Source organism: Mus caroli, unplaced genomic scaffold, assembly GCF_978045245.1.
Source record: "Mus caroli unplaced genomic scaffold, Mus_caroli_1 scaffold_1, whole genome shotgun sequence".
In the NCBI taxonomy this organism is placed as follows: Eukaryota; Metazoa; Chordata; class Mammalia; order Rodentia; family Muridae; genus Mus; species Mus caroli.
The window spans coordinates 130,424,327-130,443,981 of NW_028227256.1; the positions used below are offsets into that span (position 1 = coordinate 130,424,327).

Sequence of the window (19,655 nt, forward strand, 5' to 3'; positions counted from 1 at the left end):
CTGAGCAAGCCAGTAAGCAGTGTTTCTCCAAGGCCTCTGTTTTAGTTTCTGCTCCTATGCATCTGCCTCAAGGTCCTGCCCTGACTTCCTTCCATGAAGGACTTTGACCCAGAAGCTAGACTTTGACCCTTCCTCCTGAAGTTGCTTTTGGTCATGGTGTTTATCACAACACTAGGAACTCAACTAGGGAAGGGTCTTCAGCCTCACCTCCCTTATAGCAGCCAGCGAAAGAATACAGCTTGCCACTGCTCCTCACTGGACACATGTTTTGAAGACACACACACACATGCACACACACGCGCACATGCACACACACACACGCACATGCACACCAGCTTTCTGGGGTGTTTCCTTGGAAAATAAATTGTCCCCTGAATGACTTTCATAAATGGATGTTTCCCTCCCACTCACCTCCATCCATCTTGCTGCAGTCCCGTGTCCTTCCTCTTGGTCTGCCAGGGCAGTGGGCATGGAAAAGCCTCTTCTTGACTTGCTGCTTCCACACAGCTCACCTGGCATCGATCCGCCTTTCCAGATGTTTTTTTCCCAGAGAGAGTATGCCAGAGGCCATTAGAAAGGCAGGGGTGAGCTGCCTTTCTAAACGGACGGATTTCCCATCTTCTCTATGAGCTCTTGCAGCCATTAGTTTCTGTCTCTTTTTGATTCTCCTGCCTCAGGGTAAGTGCAAAGTTGAGCTAGCCACCCCCATCTCCACCAACCCTGCATAATTACTCTAGTGAAAGAGAGAGCTGGGCAGACACTCTTCAGGTAGCGTGGCCATCAGTCACCGGGTGTCCGGCATCAACTGTCATTACTGTGATGAATTGCTTTCAGGTTCCCTTTACCAGCAGCGGGGCAGCAGGGAGAAGTTGGCGGGGAGTCCCTACTGTGTTCACCTCCTGTTGGCATTTTAAAGCAAAAGGGCCCTAGCATGGCATGCTTGAATTTTTCTTTTAGAAATAAGGGTAACAAGTAGTGGAGGGGGCAGGAGACGCTGCAATGGAAGATTTGAACAGCTCTCAGCCCATCTTAATCTGTCTGGTCACTAAGGTTATAGAGTTTAGGGCTCTGGTGATCAAAACCTGTTCTGGCCAGGCACTGCTCAAGGGTGGACGAAGACAGAGGAGCCTAAAATAACAGCCTGAGGAGTGGAAAGTGAGAGAGGGGGGTGGAGTGGTGTTCCCCAGTCCAGAATGAGGGTCCAGACTCTGAATATTGTATGTCCTCTCCAGCCATGGATTCCACCCAGAGGTGGGGATGGAGCTCTGTGGTGGGATACTTCTCCAGTATGCTCAAAGGAACTAGAACCCCGGCACTACAAAAAAGAAAAAACAAATCAACAAAAAACCCCATGGGTTTCACCTACGTCTGACAGGCAAGCAAGAGATATTTTTGCCAGGCTCTGTGATATGAATTTTATATGTTATATTAGATTTTCATTGTTGACAAATTCCTGAGGAAAAAAGTGAAAAAGGGAGGGAAGACTTTTCTGACTCACATTTTCAGACGCTGTTTGAGAGTCACGCCCATTCCATAACTCAACACTCTTGGCCTCCAAAAGGCCACGGCTTGTCTTATAATGCGAAATGCTCTCAGTTGCTCCCTAAGGTCTCAATAGTTCCAACATTGCTCAAGGTTTAATTTTATTTCAGGCAGCACATATCTTTAAGCCCCACACTCAGGAGGCAGAGGCAGGGGAATCTCTGAGTTCAAGGGCAGCCTGGTCCAAGAGCAAGTTCCAGGATAGCTAGCACTATACAGAGAACCCCTCTCACAAATAATAATAATAATAATAATAATAATAATAATAATACACTTGATCTTAGCCAAAAGGCCGAGAAGCGATAATAATAATAATAATAAATAGTTTAATTTCAAAGTCTCTGAAAGTCAAGACAAACCCTTAGCTTTGAGTCCCTGAAGAATTAAAAACTCAGGTCCCACATTTTTAACACTCAAAAGGTTAACAGTCTTTTGCTTGTTTTTGTATATGTATGTGTGGTGTGCATGCATTGTATATATTATTGCATGCACATGTGTGGGTGTCCCTTGAGGAAGGCTTTCTTACTGAACACAGAGCTCATTAAGTCCAGCTAAGTTCAGCCAGCCAACCTGGCCCCAGGGATGCTCTGCCTCTGCCTCCTGCACTTTAGGCAGCTGCTACACCTGCCCAGCTTTTATGTGGGTTCTGGGGATGAGAACTCCAGGCCCCACACTTGCATGGTAGGGACTTTACCCACGGAGCCACCTCCCAGCCCACATTTCTGTTCTGAAAGGGAGAAATGGGAACACAGAAAGTAAGACCACAACCACAGCAGACCAGAGTAATATGCACAGTGTGAGCTCCGATGGGCGGGGACGTCTTCATTCCTATGGCCAGTAGCAGCAGACCCTGCTGTCTGTTGGGCTGACTCTGATTGCTGCCTTGACTTTCCTTGGAAAGTGTCCCACAGTGCTGACGTATCTGGTACCCTGGAGTCCCCATTTCATCCTCATATGTACTTTCACAACTCTCCACACCACCTCAGGGGCTGTCTCCCTGGGAATCGGATACAGGTACACATTGCCTGTTTCTCTAGGCTTTCCTTTGAAACCTGAGTGCAATCTTCTGTTACTCCACAACTCTTATGTTCTAATTGCCTTCAAACTGAACACTCCCTGGATGATGCCAGGATCTGATGGAGGGGGGCTGTAACCTTCCCCTCCCCCATGCATCCCCGAGGGCCTGGAGGGCCCATCATGATGAGAAATGAATCCTGGGGAAACAAGCTCCTAGGGGTCCCTGAGGTACCATCTTCTGAAGGGAAAGCCTTTGGTTTATAATTTTATGCCCCGAGAAGGATGGTGTTGTGGTTTAAATGAGAAATATCCCTATAGGGTCTTGTATTTGAACATGTGGTCCCCAGTTGGTGCTGTCTGGGGGAGGGTATGGAATCTTTCAGTGTCACTAGATGTGGGCTTGGAGGGCTTCTAGCCTGGCCCCATCTCCCGCTTGCTCTCTCTGCTTCCTGTGTGGATGACAACTGTGGTCAGACAGCTTCATGTTCCAGCTGCCGTGCCATCTCCACTGCTATTACAGACTCTTGCTCTCTGGATCTGTAAGGCAAAATAAACTCTTGCTTAACTCATTAGTTGCTTTTGGTCATGGTATTTTATTACAGCAACAAAAAATACAGATGGGATCTGGCTAATTCTTGAAACATTCTCATGGTATCACCCTGGTGGCCCCAGTATGATGTACTTCTTTATAGGGGCACTGATCTCTTTAATAACTGTACCCTTTTTGTCTATAGTATTTAACACACCCCATTTTAGGGTTTTTTGCTGTGAACAGACACCATGACCAAGGCTACTTTTATAAGAACAACATTTACTTGGGGCGGACTTAGAGGTTCAGAGGTTCAGATCATTATCATTGAGGCAGAAGGATGGCAGCATCCAGGCAGGCATGGTACAGGAGTGGTGAGAGTTCTCATCTTCATCTGAAGACTGCTAGCCACATAGACTGGCTCTTATGTGGTTAGGGGGAGGGTCTCGTTGCTCAAGCCCACAGTGACACATTTCCTCCAACAAGGCCACACCCACTCTAACAAGGCCACACCTCTTAATAGTTGCCACTCCCTGGGACAAGCACATTCAAACCACCACACTGCTCAAACTGCAAGCTTTTTTTTTTTTTTTTTTTTTTGTTCTTTATTTTGGCAACCTTTTCTTAATTTTAACTTCTGCATCTTTATTTATATTCTTGGATTCTCATACCCCAGCATCTAAAACTGGAAGCTGAAATCCTGTTCACTCATTCCCTTTCTCCTAGTCACTTTCCTCTTCCTTCTATCTTCCTTTTCTCTTCTTACTCCCCCTTTCCTCCTTCCCTTTCTCCTCTTTCTCCTCCTCTTTCTTCTCCTTTTTCTTTTGTGGAACATGTTTCTTTTTTTTTTTGATTTTTAATATTTTTATTACATATTTTCCTCAATTACATTTCCAATGCTATCCCAAAAGTCCCCCATAGCGCCCCCCACTTCCCTACCCACCCATTCCCATTCTTTTGGCCCTGGCATTCCCCTATATTGGGGCATATAAAGTTTGCAAGTCCAATGGGCCTCTCTTTCCATTGATGGCCGACTAGGCCATCTTTCGATACATATGCAGCTAGAGACAAGAGCTCCGGGGTTCTGGTTAGTACATCATGTTGTTCCAACAATAGGGTTGCAGATCCCTTTAGCTCCTTGGGTACTTTCTCTAGCTTCTCCATTGGGAGCCCTGTGATACATCCAATAGCTGACTGTGAACATCCACTCCTGTGTTTGCTAGGCCCCGGCATCGTCTCACAAGAGACAGCTATATTTGGGTCCTTTCAGCAAAATCTTGCTAGTGTATGCAATGGTGTCAGCGTTTAGAAGCTGATTATGGGATGGATCCCTGATCTCAGGGACAAGCACATTCAAACCACCACACTGCTCAAACTGCAAGCTTTTTTTTTTTTTTCAAGTCCTTTTATTCTTTTTTTTTCCTCCCAATTCTTTTTTTGGGGGGTGGGGGTGGGAATGGGGGAGTTTCAAGACAGGGTTTCTCTGTACAGCCCTGGCTGTCCTGGAACTCACTCTGTAGTCCAGGCTGGCCTCAAACTCAGAAATCTGCCTGCCTCTGCCTCTCAAGTGCTGGGATTAAAGGCATGTGCTACCATGTCTGGCTTCCCAATTCTTATTTATTTAATTAGTTGTTTGTTTGTTTGTTTGAGTGCTCTATTTGCATGTATGCCTACATGACAGAAGAGGGTACCAGATTCCATTGTAGATGATTGTGAGCCACCATGTGGTTGCTGGGAATTGAACCCAGGACCTTTGGAAGAACAGCCAGTGTTCTTATCTGCTGAGCCATCTCTTCAGCCCAGCAGTACCTAAACCAATTCTTACAATAAGCCTGGCTAAAAATAGTCAGCAGTACCTATACCACTCTTGAAATCTTTGTCAGACTAGTCTCTCACCTTTAAACTCAGTTCCCCTCACAGTCTCAGTGGCTGAATGTAGCCAAGTTCTCTGCTACTGTGCTACACAAATGGTCTCTAGACCCAAACCAACAGAGTCCTCCTTAGCATCTGAAACCACTCGAGCCCAGTCTTGACTGTCTTCTGAGTTCATCACCCACTGAGCTCTGCATACAGTGTTCAAGGGTTTTTTTTCTGGTCTGGTTCTTTACGTTGTCCCAAAACTTATCCTGAAAACCAGTTCCAAAGACTGCTGAACTAAATCATCAGATAAAGGTAACACTAAGGGCTCCACTTCCCCCTACCAGTTGTAGTTGCTTAAATAAGAATGGCTCCCTTGGGCTGGAGAGATGGCTCAGTAAGAGCACTGACTGCTCTTCCGAAGGTCCTGAGTTCAAATCCCAGAAACCACATGGTAGCTCACAACCATCCGTAATGAGATCTCTTCTGGTGCATCTGAAGACAGCTACAGTGTACTTAGATAGAATAATAAATAAACCTTAAAAAAAAAAAGAATGGCTCCCTTATATAGGCCTATATATTTGAATGTCTAGTCAAGAGGGAATAGCAGTATTTGAAAAGGTTTAGGAGGTGTGGCCTTGTTGGAGGAGGTGTGTCACTGGGGGTGGGCTTTGCGGTCCCAAAAGCCTACACCAGGCCCAGAGTCCCTTCTTTTTTCCTGCAGCCTCCATATCCAGATACAGAACTCTCAGCTACTTTTCCAGCACCATGTCTGCCTGCATGTGTGCTCCACCATCATGAAAATGGACAAAACCTCTGAAACGGTAAGCAAGTCCTAATTAAATGTTTTGTTTTATAAGAGCTGCTGTGGTCATGGTGTCTCTCCAGCCCTTGTTAATTTTATTTTGAGTGGAAATTTTGCCCAGTTGACCAGGATGACCTCAAACTCTTAGTCCTTCTGATCCAGTCTCCTGAGAGACTAGGGTTACAGGTGTGGACTGCCACATTCAGTTACAGCCCAGACCTTGAAGGCATGCATTTAGGACTTGGTCCCCAGGCATAGCACTGGTGGTGGGGAGGGGACAGTAGAATCTTTAAGAGCTGGAGCCTAATGTAAGGATGTTAGTTATTGGGAATGTCCCTGCAAAAGGGAAATTGGATCCTAGTCTCCCCTCCTCTTTTTTAATCCTGGCTTCATGAAGTGAACTTGTCTACCCTGTGTTTCTGTCACGGTGCACTACACTGCCACAGACGCAACAGAAACCCCCTAAAGTGTGACAATAAGCCTGTCTTCTTTAAGCGCTGGTTTGTGAGCAGAGTGTGGTGGGTGTGCCTGAATCTGAGCACAGAAAGACAGAACTGGGAGATTCTGAGTTCAAGGCCTGGGCTACATTACAAGACTCTGTTCCAAGAAAACCAACCGACCTAAAACCTTCTAGTTCAGCTGGCTCTGTGCTAAGTTCCACATTCATAGCCCCAGCATTGCACAAAGCCAGGGAGAGTGGCTTGCACTTGAGATCCTACTGCTGGTAGATGGAGTCAGGAGAATCAGGAGCTCAGCATCCTTCTCTGCTCCAGCAAGTTCTAGGCAAGTCTGGGATAAATAAAACCATGTCTCAAAAACATTTAAAAACTTATCTCAGGCCAGGGGCATCAATTAGGCTTGGGATATTGTTTAGTGGTTCAAATGCATGTCTAACATTCCCAAGGCTGGAGAAAAAAAAACAAGAACAAGAACTCAGTTATTATTATTTTTCTCCATAATGGAAAACTTGCAGTGACCAACAATTATAAACAGAAAGCTCATTTGCACCACACACTGAGTTCATCCAGGTCAGGAAGCAAGCCTTCAGAACTCAGCCCAATACTCAATAAATGTTAAATGTGCTGGAAGACACGTGTTAAGAGATGCTCACCACCGTCCCTGGTCTAAGCAATGCTGTGGGAGGGAGGGCAGGAGCAAAGACATGTTGGGGAGGGTTGCGTATTCGCCATAGATTAAAACTTCTTTTAGAAAGTCAGCTTCGCTTGGCTTAGATGGACTGGAGTTCACATGAGTCATGCAGAAGTCTCTGGAGGGTTTGGGAGATCAAGGACAAAGGGGCTTTCTTTAGATTTCTTTTGCCATCAGGTTGCCTGCTTACGCTGCTGGCTTGTCCCTTCCTGGATGACAGTTCTCCCAACTGCAGGACTAGTAAGTGGTGTCAGCATCTGACTCACGGTGCTCCTCAGCTCTGTAAGTACCCTGCACCCAGGCTTGATCATTCAATATCTATCCATCACTGCTCATTGTCTGGGACAATTACTGGACACTCCTTCACTTCAACCTGCATTTTGAGTGTGCTGTTGCGCTCGCTTCCTTCTGCAGATTATGTTTAATAAAAGCCTGTCTTAGCTAAGGTGTCTACTGCTCGGTGGAACACCATGACCAAGAGCCTCTTGGGGAGGAAAGGTTTGTTTCATCTTCTACCTTGTAGCCTACGAAGTCAGTCTGGGAACTGGAGTCAGAAACCTGGAGGCAGGAACTGAAGAAGAGACTACAAAGGAGGCCTGCTCACTGGCTTGCTCTCCATGGCTTCACCCACCAGAACCACCCACCCAGGAATGGCATTGCCCACTGTGGTATGGGTCCACCCACATCAATCATTAATCAAGAATGCACCACAGGCCAATTTGGTGGGAGCATTTTCTCAGCTGGGATTCTTTCTTCCCAAATGACTCTAGCTTATGTTAAGATGACATTAAAAGCAGCTGGCAGAATTGACCCTTTGTCAACTTGACACACAAGCACATCACTGTTAAGCTACAACCTTTCCTTTCTTGTTGACTCTTAAGCTCTCATATTAATATTAACACCACAATATAGAACATTCCAAATTTAAAAGGTGATTTATTGTCTTGGCTTGGCTTTTACTGCTGTGAAGAGACACCATGACCAAGGCAACTCTTATAAAGGACAACATTTAATTGGGGCTGGCTGACAGGTTCAGAAGTTCAGTTCATTATCATTAAGGCAGGAAATATGGCAGCGTCTAGGCAGGCCTGGTGCAGGAGGAGCTGAGAGCTCTACATCTTCATCCATAAGAAGCCAGGGTTAGTCAGTTCTCTGGCAGCTAGGATGAGCGTCTGAAAGCCCACACTCACAGTGACAGACTTCCTCAACAAGGTCATACCTCCTAATAGTGCCAATCTTTGGGCCAAGCATATTCAACATATTCAAACTACCACTCTGTGTGTGTGTGTGTGTATGTGTACCGTGTCTGTTCAGAGGTCACTGGAGGTCAGAAGAGGGCATCAAGGCCCCTGGAACTGGAGTTACAAGCAGTTGTGAGCTACCATGTAGGTTCTCTGTAAGAGCAGCCGAGCCATTTCTGTAGCGCCACAATCCAACTTTTAAAAGGTTCATAGTCTTTAAAAATTCAAGCTTTAAAGGTCCTATCTCTTAAAACATCCAGAGTCTCTTCCAAAGCTCAAAAGCCTCTCTAAATTATCCAAAGTCTCTTCAAAAGTTCAAAGTCTCTCAACTATGGCCTCCTGTAAGATCAAAAATGAGTTACATACTTTCTTATTCTAAGAAGGAAAAAAAATTTATAACATAGTCATAACGAAATCAAAGCAAACCCAACATTCAACAATGTATAAAGTTCAGTGCTTGGTGTCTGGGACCCATTCATGACCCTCTGAGTCCCAAAGGGTCTTGGCAGCAGTCATACACACATACAGCTTGTCTTGTAGGCTCAGGCCTGATCCAACAAGGTACTGGCATCTCTAAAATGCCTGGGTCTCCACTACAACTGGCCTTCTTCTTCACCAGTAGCCTCACTTGGGCTCTCTCTGGGACTCCAGCCCTGCCACGCAGTGCCAAGGCTAAGCTGTTCTCCATGATCCTTTCATGCCTTCAAAACCAGTACCACGTGGGTGACTCTTACACCGCCAAATTCTGCTGCCAGCATGAGGTGCACTTCATGCTGGCGGCTTCATGGACCCACTCCATGGACCACAGTGATGCTGATCTCTTCTTAACCAGCCGCAGCTGGCCAGCATCAACTGTTCCAACAAAGCAAAGGTTTCACGTTAATGGCTCTGGTCTCTTGTTAATCACAGCTGATTTTCAGCCTCAGCTGACCAGAACCATGGTATTGTAATTCAAAATGTCACTCCAGAAGCCCCTGCAGCCCCCTGAAACTCCACAAGCCAGGGCTCTACCATCTGCCTTGCCCTTACCTTAGCATTATCTTCCCAGTTACCACAGTAGCTCACTAAGCTCGGAGTACTCAGTGGATTTTCTAGACCGAATTCCAAAGTCCTTCCACAACCCTCCCCCAAACAGTCACAGTCTACTTTCTGGCTCTGATTTTATTCTTAGTTAGTGTCTCTATTGCTGTGATTAAAAAGCAACCTGGTGAGGAAAGAGTTCATTTCATCTTAGTGCTTGTTGTAGTTCAGGAAATCCAGGCAGAGGCCAGGAGGAGGGCTGCTCACTGGGTTGTTCTCCAGGCTTTGTTTTGAGTTGTTTTTTGTTTTTTGGGGGGGGGGGGTGGGAGGTGGCGGGAGTTGGGGGGTTGGTTTGGTTTGCAAGACAGGGTTTCTCTGTGCAGCCTTAGCTGACCTGGAACTTCCACTGTAGACAAAGCTAGCCTCTAATTCAGAGATTTGCCTGCCTCTGCCTTCCACGTGCTGGCATTAAAGGCATGTGCCAGCAGCTGGGTGTGCTTTCTAATCTAGGACTGGTCCACTCAGGGAATGGCAACACCCAGTGTAGGATGGGCCCACCCACATTTGTCATTAATCAAGAAAATGCCCCATAGGCTTGTCTACAGAGCATCTTGGTAAGGGCATTTTCTCAACTAAAGTTCTTTCTTCCCAAATGATTCTATGTTGTCTCGGTTGGGCCAGCAGCTCCTTTTCTCCCCGACATACCTGGTCATGGTGAATGGGTCCGTGTGATCTTCACCATGCCCCACAGACCAGCCCCAACACTACCTCCTTCACAGCAGTTGCAGTGATCCCGAGTCAGATGTGACTCACAGGCTCCCACTGTAGCTGCGGGCCAAGGTAGATGTCCTCATCTTCTCTTCGATGTACATTTCCACAGAAAGGAGGCTCCACCTTCCTCACTCCCTGTTCCGTGTTTTCTAACAGAGTGGTGAGCATGCCTTATTCCATCGTCACAGCATCCCTAACCCAGCCTCACTTGGAGACAGAGCCTTGCTATATGTCCCAGGCTGTCCTGGAATTCTGGATCCCCTACCTCAGCCTCCTGAGTAGCTGGGATTTGCAGGTCTGTACCATCATACCCAGCGGCATCTCCTCTTTAAGGAATCCTCCAACTTCTCTATGGCCCAAATAGAGCTATAAATTGTGGTGTCTTGCCCCCACCCCTACAGAGTGGGGCTGTAGATGAGGCTGGCTAGTGAGAATTCTCCATCCTCTGACTTCAGAAAGGGCTGCAGGGACAAGCACTTACCTATCCAGAACTGACCAGTCTGCTTGGAGACTTGAGACTTTCACGGACAGAGAACAGTCTTCTGGGGTCTAGAAGCTATAAGGATATTATAACAAGGGAGTCCTCTGTCCATCTCTCTCTACCTGGAGGAAGGACTATGCTACAGAAGAGAAGAAAGCTCACTCTAAAAAGAGCAGAGATAGAATTATAGTTGACATGCTGGGATGCTGACTTTGGGCTAGACTCAGTTAGAAACACATTGTGTGGAGGCTCTGCTTTATTCCCTACAGAGGCCCTCTGAGGTGAGCTGACTATTGTAGCCACTTCACAGAAGGGGATGTGGGGGGCTGAGGCCTGCATCCCATTCCCAGGTTTGCACAACATCAGAGAGTACGTTCTAAGGTGAGAATGTGAGATTCCTCTCCCCACTTTACAAGGTGAGGAACTTCCCCTGCGCCTCCAAGAATGAATCCCAAGGTTCCTGTGTTTGACTGAGACAAGTGATTGACTCCAACCCAGGGATGAAGAAAACCAACCAGGAGAAGAAAGGGTTAAGCAATGAGCTTTAACACCACCCACCCAAGAAGGTTGCTAGAGCAGAGATTTGAACCCAGGCTGTGGGATTCCAAAGCCATCAATCTACACAGCCTTCTCTAGGAGCCAAGATGAACGTTAGTTAAGGAGCTGAAGGACTTACTCATTTATGAGCAAGTGGGAGAAATGTCAGCACACTAGAGTGCTGGCTGGAGCTGAGCCTGGCATCGGCTGACTCGTGAGCTTTCTAGTTAAGGAAGCCAAAGCACTCCCTGTGTTGCTTAAAAATAATTGTACACCAGTCACTTGCAACCTTCTGATTTCGTTGTGCAACGACTCCTCTTAGAGAGAGGGAACCTTCGAACTGCCATTACCCTTCACACCAGGACAGGACGCTCGCTCTCTCAGATCCCTGCAGGTAAATGGCGCGTTCTTGAGGCAGCTGTGGCTGGAGATGAGCTGACCTATGAATGCACTTAACACTCTGCTAACACAGTTTAAGTAGTCAATAATTGCTGGACCTCTCACTTCCCTCTCCCTGTTAGAAGTAGGTGCTCAATAGCATTTGTTGAATTGAATTAAGTCCTCTGGAGGCTGCAGGATGCTGCCTGAGTTTGAAAGCAGCTGGAGCTGCGGAACCACCAATCGGGATACTTCTCAGCCTGAGTGGCGCCTAACAGCTCTATTTGGCTGTTTAAAAAAAAAAAAAAAAAAAAAAAAAAAAGCAAACCTGCCGTTCCCTCTGTTTCCCTGGTAGCCTCCTCCTCCCTGGCTTTCAGTCTCTCTGTCAGAAAAACAAAACAAAACACAACAAAAACAAAACAAAACAAAAAAACTGTGTCAGCAGCGTGCACCTTGGAGGTAGCCCGGACCCTCCCATGTCTCTGGTTCCCACCCACTCAGCTGGTCCAACCCCGATTCACCTTCTAGGGTTTGTTTGCTTTTTTTTTTTTTTTTTTTTTAGCTCTGCTTCTCTTCTTTCTCCTGGTCCTGGCTTGCAGCATCGCTTTTCTGGATGCTTGCAACAGCTGGATGCTTGCAACAGCCTCCTCGCTGGCCTCCAGCCAGCCAACCCTACGGAGAAGAATCAGAGACAGCATGCTCAAAAGAACCAAACCTCTGTTAGCTTAAAACCGCTTGAGGATGATGTCAAGCCCGAGGTGGATGCGCGAGGTTCTCCTCGGTAGCCGGCGCCGCCTGGGTGGCCAGGCTTGGTTCTGCCATGTGCTATTTCAAGCCTCCATCCTTGCTCATGCCTTTCCCCCTGCTTGAAAGCCCTGGGCACCACCCCCTCCTTATTCTTCAAGAGTTCCTTTACTTTTTTTTTTCTGGAAATACTCAGCCCCTACACCTACTCTCTGGGTCGAAGACTCTGCCTCTCTGTGTTCCCACAGGGCCCTACCTGATTCTGCCTTCCTTACCCTGTTAGGACTTGATCACACTGCTGTTGTTATAAGCACTTTAAGGCCTGTGGTGATGAATGACTCATTAGTGACCCCTGACTCTACAAAGTGCCCTGCATCCAGAACCGCCCACCTGCAGGCAACTTGCAAGCTGCAAATAAAGGGGCCAGAGAGGAAAAGGAAGAAGCTAGATTTTTGCAGCCTGATTTTCTCGGTCGAGTTGTCGGCTGTATCCTGTGCCCACCCCGCTTTTCACAGCAAATGCAGCAGGCTTAGCGGTTAATTCCTGAGAACTCTCTCACCCGGATTCTTTCTCACCTGGTAAAGTTGGCTGTGAAACTTCACCAGTGGGAGAAAGGGAGAGGGAACTTTTGTTTGGGATGCCCTAGGGTTTGTTCAATTGTTCAGATTATTGTATCTCCCTCCTTATAGCTATGGGTGCATCAAAATTGAAGAGGAGACCTCTGACTATACCATTTCAGTTTGAAAAAGGATGAAGTATATTCCCTTATGACTAAATATAAAGCATGAGTCTGTGCTGATGCATAACTTAGGCAAATGCATGCAAATCCCTCTGGACGCCGCCACCAGGATCCCTGTCTACTGAGTCACACGGATGGGAGGTTCTCTCCTGCTGGGACCTCCAGTCACAGACCTAACACTGACCCAGTGGGCAGCTGAGAGCAGAAGGCATAGGGACTGCCACCCTGGGTCAGGCAGGGTCTCGGACTTGGGGGTTGAGCTGCTGCGGGCATTCCTTGGCGGTGGGGCAGGTGCTGCTGGAGTTTGATTCCTTTATAACTCTCCCCAACCTCTCTCTCCCCGTTGTGAACCTGGTTCCTGTTTTAAAGACACTTCTCCTTTCTGCATGGATTTTCTCTAAAGAAAAAATGGTTTTGAAATGTGCTCTTCCTTAAGTCGTCTACCAGTTCAAACCAAACATGGCAGGAGGTATCCCGGCCTTTGGGACCACTCCTTATCCTCCACCCCCACCCCCCACCCTCAACCCCAGTTTTCTCCTTTCTTCCAGATGGAAATTTGGCCTCTACCTGCCCTCGTGATTGGAAAAAGCTGCGTCAACTCATCAAAGCAGAACCAGGCTACTACTTAGTCCTTGATCTGTGGGTTACCAGGAAGGCCCAGGGTTACCCAGCCCTGTCTGGTCCCAGCCAGAAACTGGGGGGTAGGGTTCTTTAGCTGGTGTCAGGCCTGCCTGGGGCAGAGAATGTCATTAAATGGTGGAGAGAGACTGGGCAAGGGAGGAGGGGTGGCTTTGAAAGGGAATGTGTGGGGGTGACATGGTTAATGTCCCAGGTGAGCCAAGCTGGAAGGGAAGGTCAAAGGGAAGTGACTTGTTTCCTCAGGCTGGCTGCCTCCTTGTGGATGCTGAGGCCACGCCTACTGTACCCTCCTTGCTATCTCTGAGGGGCTGGTGTGCGGGGAGTGGGGGTGGGGGTGGGGGGTGGGGGGGGTTCCTTGGCAGAGGGTCAGAAGAGGCAGGAACTTGTACAGCTGAGAGGAGGACCTGTATCACTGAGGGGCCTGCTGGGCCAGTTGGTAGAGTCTATTGGTCACAGACAGCCGAGTCCACGCAGAGTGTCTCTTTCCAAGGTTAAGTCCAGGTTAGCATTTTGAGGACCTGGATTCTCCAGAGATATGTTAGGGACAGGGGCCTATTCCAGAAGTTGCACGTGGAAGGGATAGAAGGAAGGAGGCTGGACAGAAGCCAGCTGAACTGCGGTCCCGTCCAAAGGCTGGCAAAAAGAGGGAAGGCACCTTGGAGTTCAGCATCCAAGTCTGAGCCAAAGCTAGGCATGGGGTTGCACACCTGTGATCCCACCACTCAGGGAGCTGATGCCATTTCTTCTTCCTTTAGCCATGAAGCAGAATCTTAAGGAGACACCTGATTCCCTAGTTCAAGCCTGCTTCTCCTGGCTTCCTGTGCAAAGCTTCGGCCTTCTCTAGCCCATGGAAATGGGAGGGAGGAAGAAATGGGTATCATTTCTGGGCAGCATCTTTGAGAGAAAGACATACACTTCAGCTCTCCCTGTCTAGACCTGTCCGTGACGGCAGGAGCAGGCATCTGAGGCCTCAAGAGAGAATGCACACATTGAGGGTAGCAGGCTGACAAGATTGGCTGAGCTTGAGTCGCTAAGACTGTGGAACTGCCAAACTGAGTCCTGAGCTGCTTATCCTGAGACTGGCTGAGAAGGGGTGTGCCTCTATCCTAGTTCAACCTGTTACCATGACAGCAACCAGATGCCTGTCTTGTTTTGCTTGCTTGCTTGCTTGCTTGCTTGCTTGCTTGCTTGCTTGCTTTTGAGACAGGGTATTGTCATGAGGCCCAGACAGGTCTCCTCCTGCCTCAGCCTCTGGAGCATTAGGATAAGAGGTGTGCAACATCATTGGAATATCTACCTCACTGAGCAGAAGACACAACTGTAGGGACAGAGATCTTACCACGCCAGCCAGCTTTATGTGGGACTTGGGTTTCATGAGTAAGATGACTCTTCTGAGCCTAGACATCCGGACCTGTCTCCTCTCTCCTCACTGATCTCAACGGAGGTCAGGTGAGGTTGCTAGGGCTAAGACTCAACACCTTCCCCCCAGACTCATTGCTTTCCAGTATACAAAGGACCCACACTCACGAACAAACCGGAGGTAACATGGCCCCACTCACCTTGACCTAGTAGAAATGGCGGGCGATACAATCACTCATGCAAGGTGGGATTGGTGGTGACTGCCTGGTGGGTGTGGCAGTGGACTCCGGGACAGATCAGTCCCCACCCTTCTCTCCCAGTCGGAAATGTTACTTTGGCAGAGCATGGAAGCCAAAGTAACATTTGCTTGCTTGCTTATTCATTTAGATTTTTAAAAATTATTCAATGATTCCACACATACACGTGCACTGCCTGGATTTTGGAGGCATCCCTGATCTGCCTTTGAGATCCTGGCTGTATCTGCTCTTCCTTAAGTCATCCACCAAACATGACAAGAGGCATCCTGGCCCTTGGGCCCGCCTCGTCTCCTCCATCCCATCCTCTTCTCCTTTCTCCTCCCCTTTGTTGAGACAAAGCCTTGCTATGCAGCAGCTTTGGCTGATTTTGAAGCCATCATTCTTCTAGCTTGGCCTCTCCCGTGTTAGGGTCACAGAGGCTCATCACCATGCCAGAGGGAGTGATGTTACTGAGTATGAGTCCTGATGCACTCTTTACTGTGCGAGCTTTAAAGTTTGAGCATTATTAATAACAAGATTAATAACAAGATGACCCGGGGGGTCATCTTCATGATTGCCAGACCCCTTGCCTCGTGGTCTTTGGAGGCTGTGCTCTGAAGCAGCAGAGTGAGGATAAGTCTCATCCCTTGTCCTGGACAGGGACACAGGCTCACCAGAGGGAGCAGGTGTTTGTTGAGCTCGCCTCTCCATGCATCCTTGTACCTGTTCCTGCTAGCACACCTTCCAGGGAAGTCCGTGCCTGCTGCCTTTTCCATGGGACCAATGCCCATCCTCTCTAATGATAAAGTGTGTGGCCCAGAATGGCTCTTCTGGGAATCTGGTACGGTAGCCCAGCTAGGAAGATGAGCAGCAGTTAGGACTTAGTGGTCTTGTTCTCTGACTCTTAATGTTGGGGTGCCCCCCATCACCCATCCCCCACCCCCACTGCGAATGCCAAAGAATGCCTCAAAGATCTCGCCATGTAAAACAACCTCACTCAAGAGATTTACTCGGGGGAGGAGGAAGAGGGGAGCCCAAAAGGCTGCCTCTAAGCAAGGATAAGGATGGAAAAGAAGGGAAGAGGCATGAAGGTGTGGCCACTGGAGCTGAGTCGCTGAAGGTGGGATGGGGGGCACCTGGTTCTGGAAGGAGGATAGTTCTTGTTTTACAGACGTTCACTACTTTGAATTCTGACAGGATCATTCTGAGCAGGATTTATATAACTAATAACTTAGAGCAGGTTGAAGGTTTTTCCTCAGATAATGACATTCTTTCTCCAGGAGGCGAGAGCAGGGTTTGGATTGTAGGTAACATGCAGGAACCCTGATGTCACTTGCATGAGGTTGTGGATAGCCTGCACGGGGGCCTAGGCTTCTTTCCATTCTGAGAATCCCCCAGGAACCACATCAGACTCCCCATACATCCTTGGGCACCATTTGCATGTTGTCCCTGTGTAAAGTGGTGGCTTTCTGGCAAAGCCCCTGTTATGGCTTATGTTAGCCCTAAGGGCGTACAGTCCGGTAAACCAGCCGGAGGTTTTAGCCACTCTCCTAACAGTGAGCCATATTGCTATCAAGCAATTCAGAAGCCAGACCAATCTGCCTTATTAGAGCCCCAGGAAGAGGCCTGCCAAATTGAGTAAATAAAATGCAGGCAAGCCAGGCACATTTGAATACAGATAAGTGTGAATGTATAATGCTGAGCACATCACGACCACATATCAGGCATCTGGCTACCCTACGGAAGAGGGGAGGCGTTCCTTTGTTTGACCTTGAAGGCATCTGTCTGTCTGTCTTTGTTCTGGTGTCTCTTTATCCTCCCATTGAGTACATGGCTTCTCTAGAAGGCAGCTAATTTACTATAAGATTGACCCAACAAAGGCGCCCACAACCAAGAGAGCTCCATGGGTTTTTTTTTTTGTTTGTTTGTTTTTTCAAGCAGGAAGAAAGAAATGAGTGCTCTTAGGCCCTGGAGTTGCTGCCTGCATTTCCCGCATGTAAGCAGAACTAGTCTTTCTCACTTCTCTTTTTCTTTTATTATTATTTTTTAAACATTTGCTTAAAAGTTCTTACAGCATAGGTCAGGCTAGTTTAGAACTCAGGATTCTCCTGCCTCAGCCTCCCAAATCTGGGGTCCTAGGAGTATATCACCAAACCAGACAGAGCTAATCTTTATGGCAAGAAAAACCTGTTGGCCGAAGCAGAGCACAGAGAGGAAGCCGGTTCTGACCGGCCAGTGGCACTCAGATTCCTAATTCCAGCTCTTCTCCAGGCCTGCCGTTGACCGCGTTTTCTCAGCTTCCACAAACTTACGTTCTTTTCTGCCCAAGGGCTGAGATCAAAGCAATACAAGTTGCAACTCTTTGTTTCACTGTGCTGGTGGAAGCTATCCCATCTCATTTTTCTCCGGGTTTGAGACGGTCACTGCCTTGTGTCACCTTCCCTGCATGATCCCCAGCCCAGCAAAAGCCCAGTGGAGTTTGAGGTAAGTTAATGAACGACTTGGCCGGCTTAGGGTCAGCAGCCTGAACTCAAGTTGATCTCCTTTGTGCCCGGGACCCCCTTTAAGCAGCTCATTGGAAGCTCTCCCCGATACCTCCGAGCTACACACTTGCCCACCCGCAACTGTCCTGAAAAGGGGCGAGGCCTGCCTGGGAACGCACATGCGCACTAGAAGAATAGGCGGCATCTTGGTAAGATTCTGATTCCCGAAACAGCTGGCTTCCAATGCTGCCTCTGTGCAGTCTATGGTTGCTTTCTGTCCTTTCTAGACAGAAGACTCTCCAGTAGGAAGCCCACTTGGGGCCTTCTAAGGAGGCCCAGGCCCTTGGTGTCCATACCCAGGACAGTCCATGGATGGAGCAGAGAAGAATGGGGAAGGGGACCCAGGCAAGCTTTCCCAGGCTGCTGCTGTCCGAGTAGTGGAAGGCAGGGAATGGGTGTGTGTACTGAGTCTCCCTGCAATATACTCTGTGAGGTTGGAGGATGCAGGCTCAGGTTGCACCAAATTAGTGGCACCTGGAAGGGGGACACTCAAGCCTCCAGACCTGCTGGAAGATTAGTCAGCTGACAGGCAGCCTGAATAGAGAGACCCAGCAAAGAACTCTTTGGAGAGCAGTGGTCCTGAGCCCCAAAAGGCAGGGAGCAGAGTGAACTCTCAACTTGTCCCTCCCCCTCCCCCCCCTCCCCCAAGCCCCCCCCCCCCCCCCCCCAGCCTGTGTTTGTTTTTGAGGAACTCCACCATTTCTGGAGCTAGGCGAATTGTTTGCCTTTTCAGGAGTTACAATGTTCCCTTTTTTTTTTTTTTTTTTTGTCAGACCAATTTGCAACACAAAAGAATGGCTTACCATTCAATTATGGGAGAGGAAACAAAACAAACCAAGGCACCCAACATCAAAGTAAACATTATCGTTGGCAAAATGTAAGTGGGAGTTGGGGAAAGGCTTCCAGAAGTTTCTGTTAATGGCCTGTCAGCCATCCTGAGGCCCCTTTCCCATGGCAGGCTCTCAGCTTCTTTCCTGACTGGTGTTTTCTCTGTCTTCTTCCTGCATGTCTTTATCCACTGGCTTGTTTGGGCTGTGCCTGTCAAGTCTGCGTGCTGAGTTGTGCTACAAGGTGAAGATAGCCTTTTACAGAATGGGAGTGTTGATGCAGAGCAAGGGCCCAATGCCCTGCAGTGGTTTGTACACCTCTTCCTCCTAGCCGCCCTAGCTGTCTCTGGGAGCTGACCCCTATCCAGAACAGTACAGTGTGGTCATGTTATGCTTGTTCTCTGGAAGAATAATCTCATTTGGTGACCCACTGACTAACAAATAAAATCCTTGCCAACAACCATCACCACCACCATCACCACCACCACCACACACAGTGCTGGGGAATCACACAGGGCCTTATGTTCTCGGCCTCTGAGCTCCACCCTTGACTGTTCAGCAGCCCTTCTTCCCCATGAACAATGTGACGAGTGTTATTCACGATACTCTACATATATTATCTCAATAAAAATTCTTAACAACCCTACTCAAAGATATTATGATGTTATTTCCATTTAACAGACAGGAAACAGAGTCCTCGTGACGTTAAGTTCCTTGGTTGATGTCCCACAGCTGCTAAGTGGCTCAGCCGAGGGAAGACCCACATCTTCCTGACTCTGGAATCTAAATGAATTTGTATAGCTTGTTCCTCTCTCTGACCCACTTTCTTGGAACTTACTCATTAGTCTTATGTGTTTTAGCCCCTCCTGGGCTAATTGTGATATGGTTCCTTCCCATGCCAAGTTCCTTTGGGGTTCCCAGGTGGTCTCCTAGCGGTAGACCCTACGAGCTACCCTACCTTACCCTACTACTGGAGAAGTACTTCTGAAGGTGTGAGCCATTCTCTACTCTCTGAAGTCTGATCCCCAGAACCTGCTTGGGATGCTAGGCTGTGCTCATAGTGGCAGGCAATTCAGAGACTCAGGAAAGATCAAAGTGGAAGCTGTTCCCCTAATGGAAATGTTTGAATAGTTGGGTACTCTGAGACTGATGGCCCTGGGATATCGTCGTCCAATAGCAGTCTTCACTTAGTTCCAACAGGGGACACTGAAGTCATTGTCACTCTCGCCTCCCTGCTCTTT

General features: G+C 48.1%; 1 long non-coding RNA gene and 1 pseudogene across 1 annotated transcript; one reads left to right on the plus strand and one right to left on the minus strand.

Moving 5' to 3' along the window:
- Positions 1-1,693: 1,693 nt before the first annotated feature.
- LOC115032539 (U2 spliceosomal RNA) lies at positions 1,694-1,846 on the minus strand (annotated as a pseudogene).
- Positions 1,847-17,305: 15,459 nt separating this feature from the next.
- On the plus strand, positions 17,306-18,972 carry LOC147006124 (uncharacterized). Its single transcript, XR_015045027.1, has 4 exons — positions 17,306-17,528; positions 17,616-17,736; positions 18,361-18,464; positions 18,634-18,972. It is a non-coding gene; the product is annotated as an uncharacterized LOC147006124 (long non-coding RNA).
- The last annotated feature ends 683 nt before the right edge of the window (positions 18,973-19,655 follow it).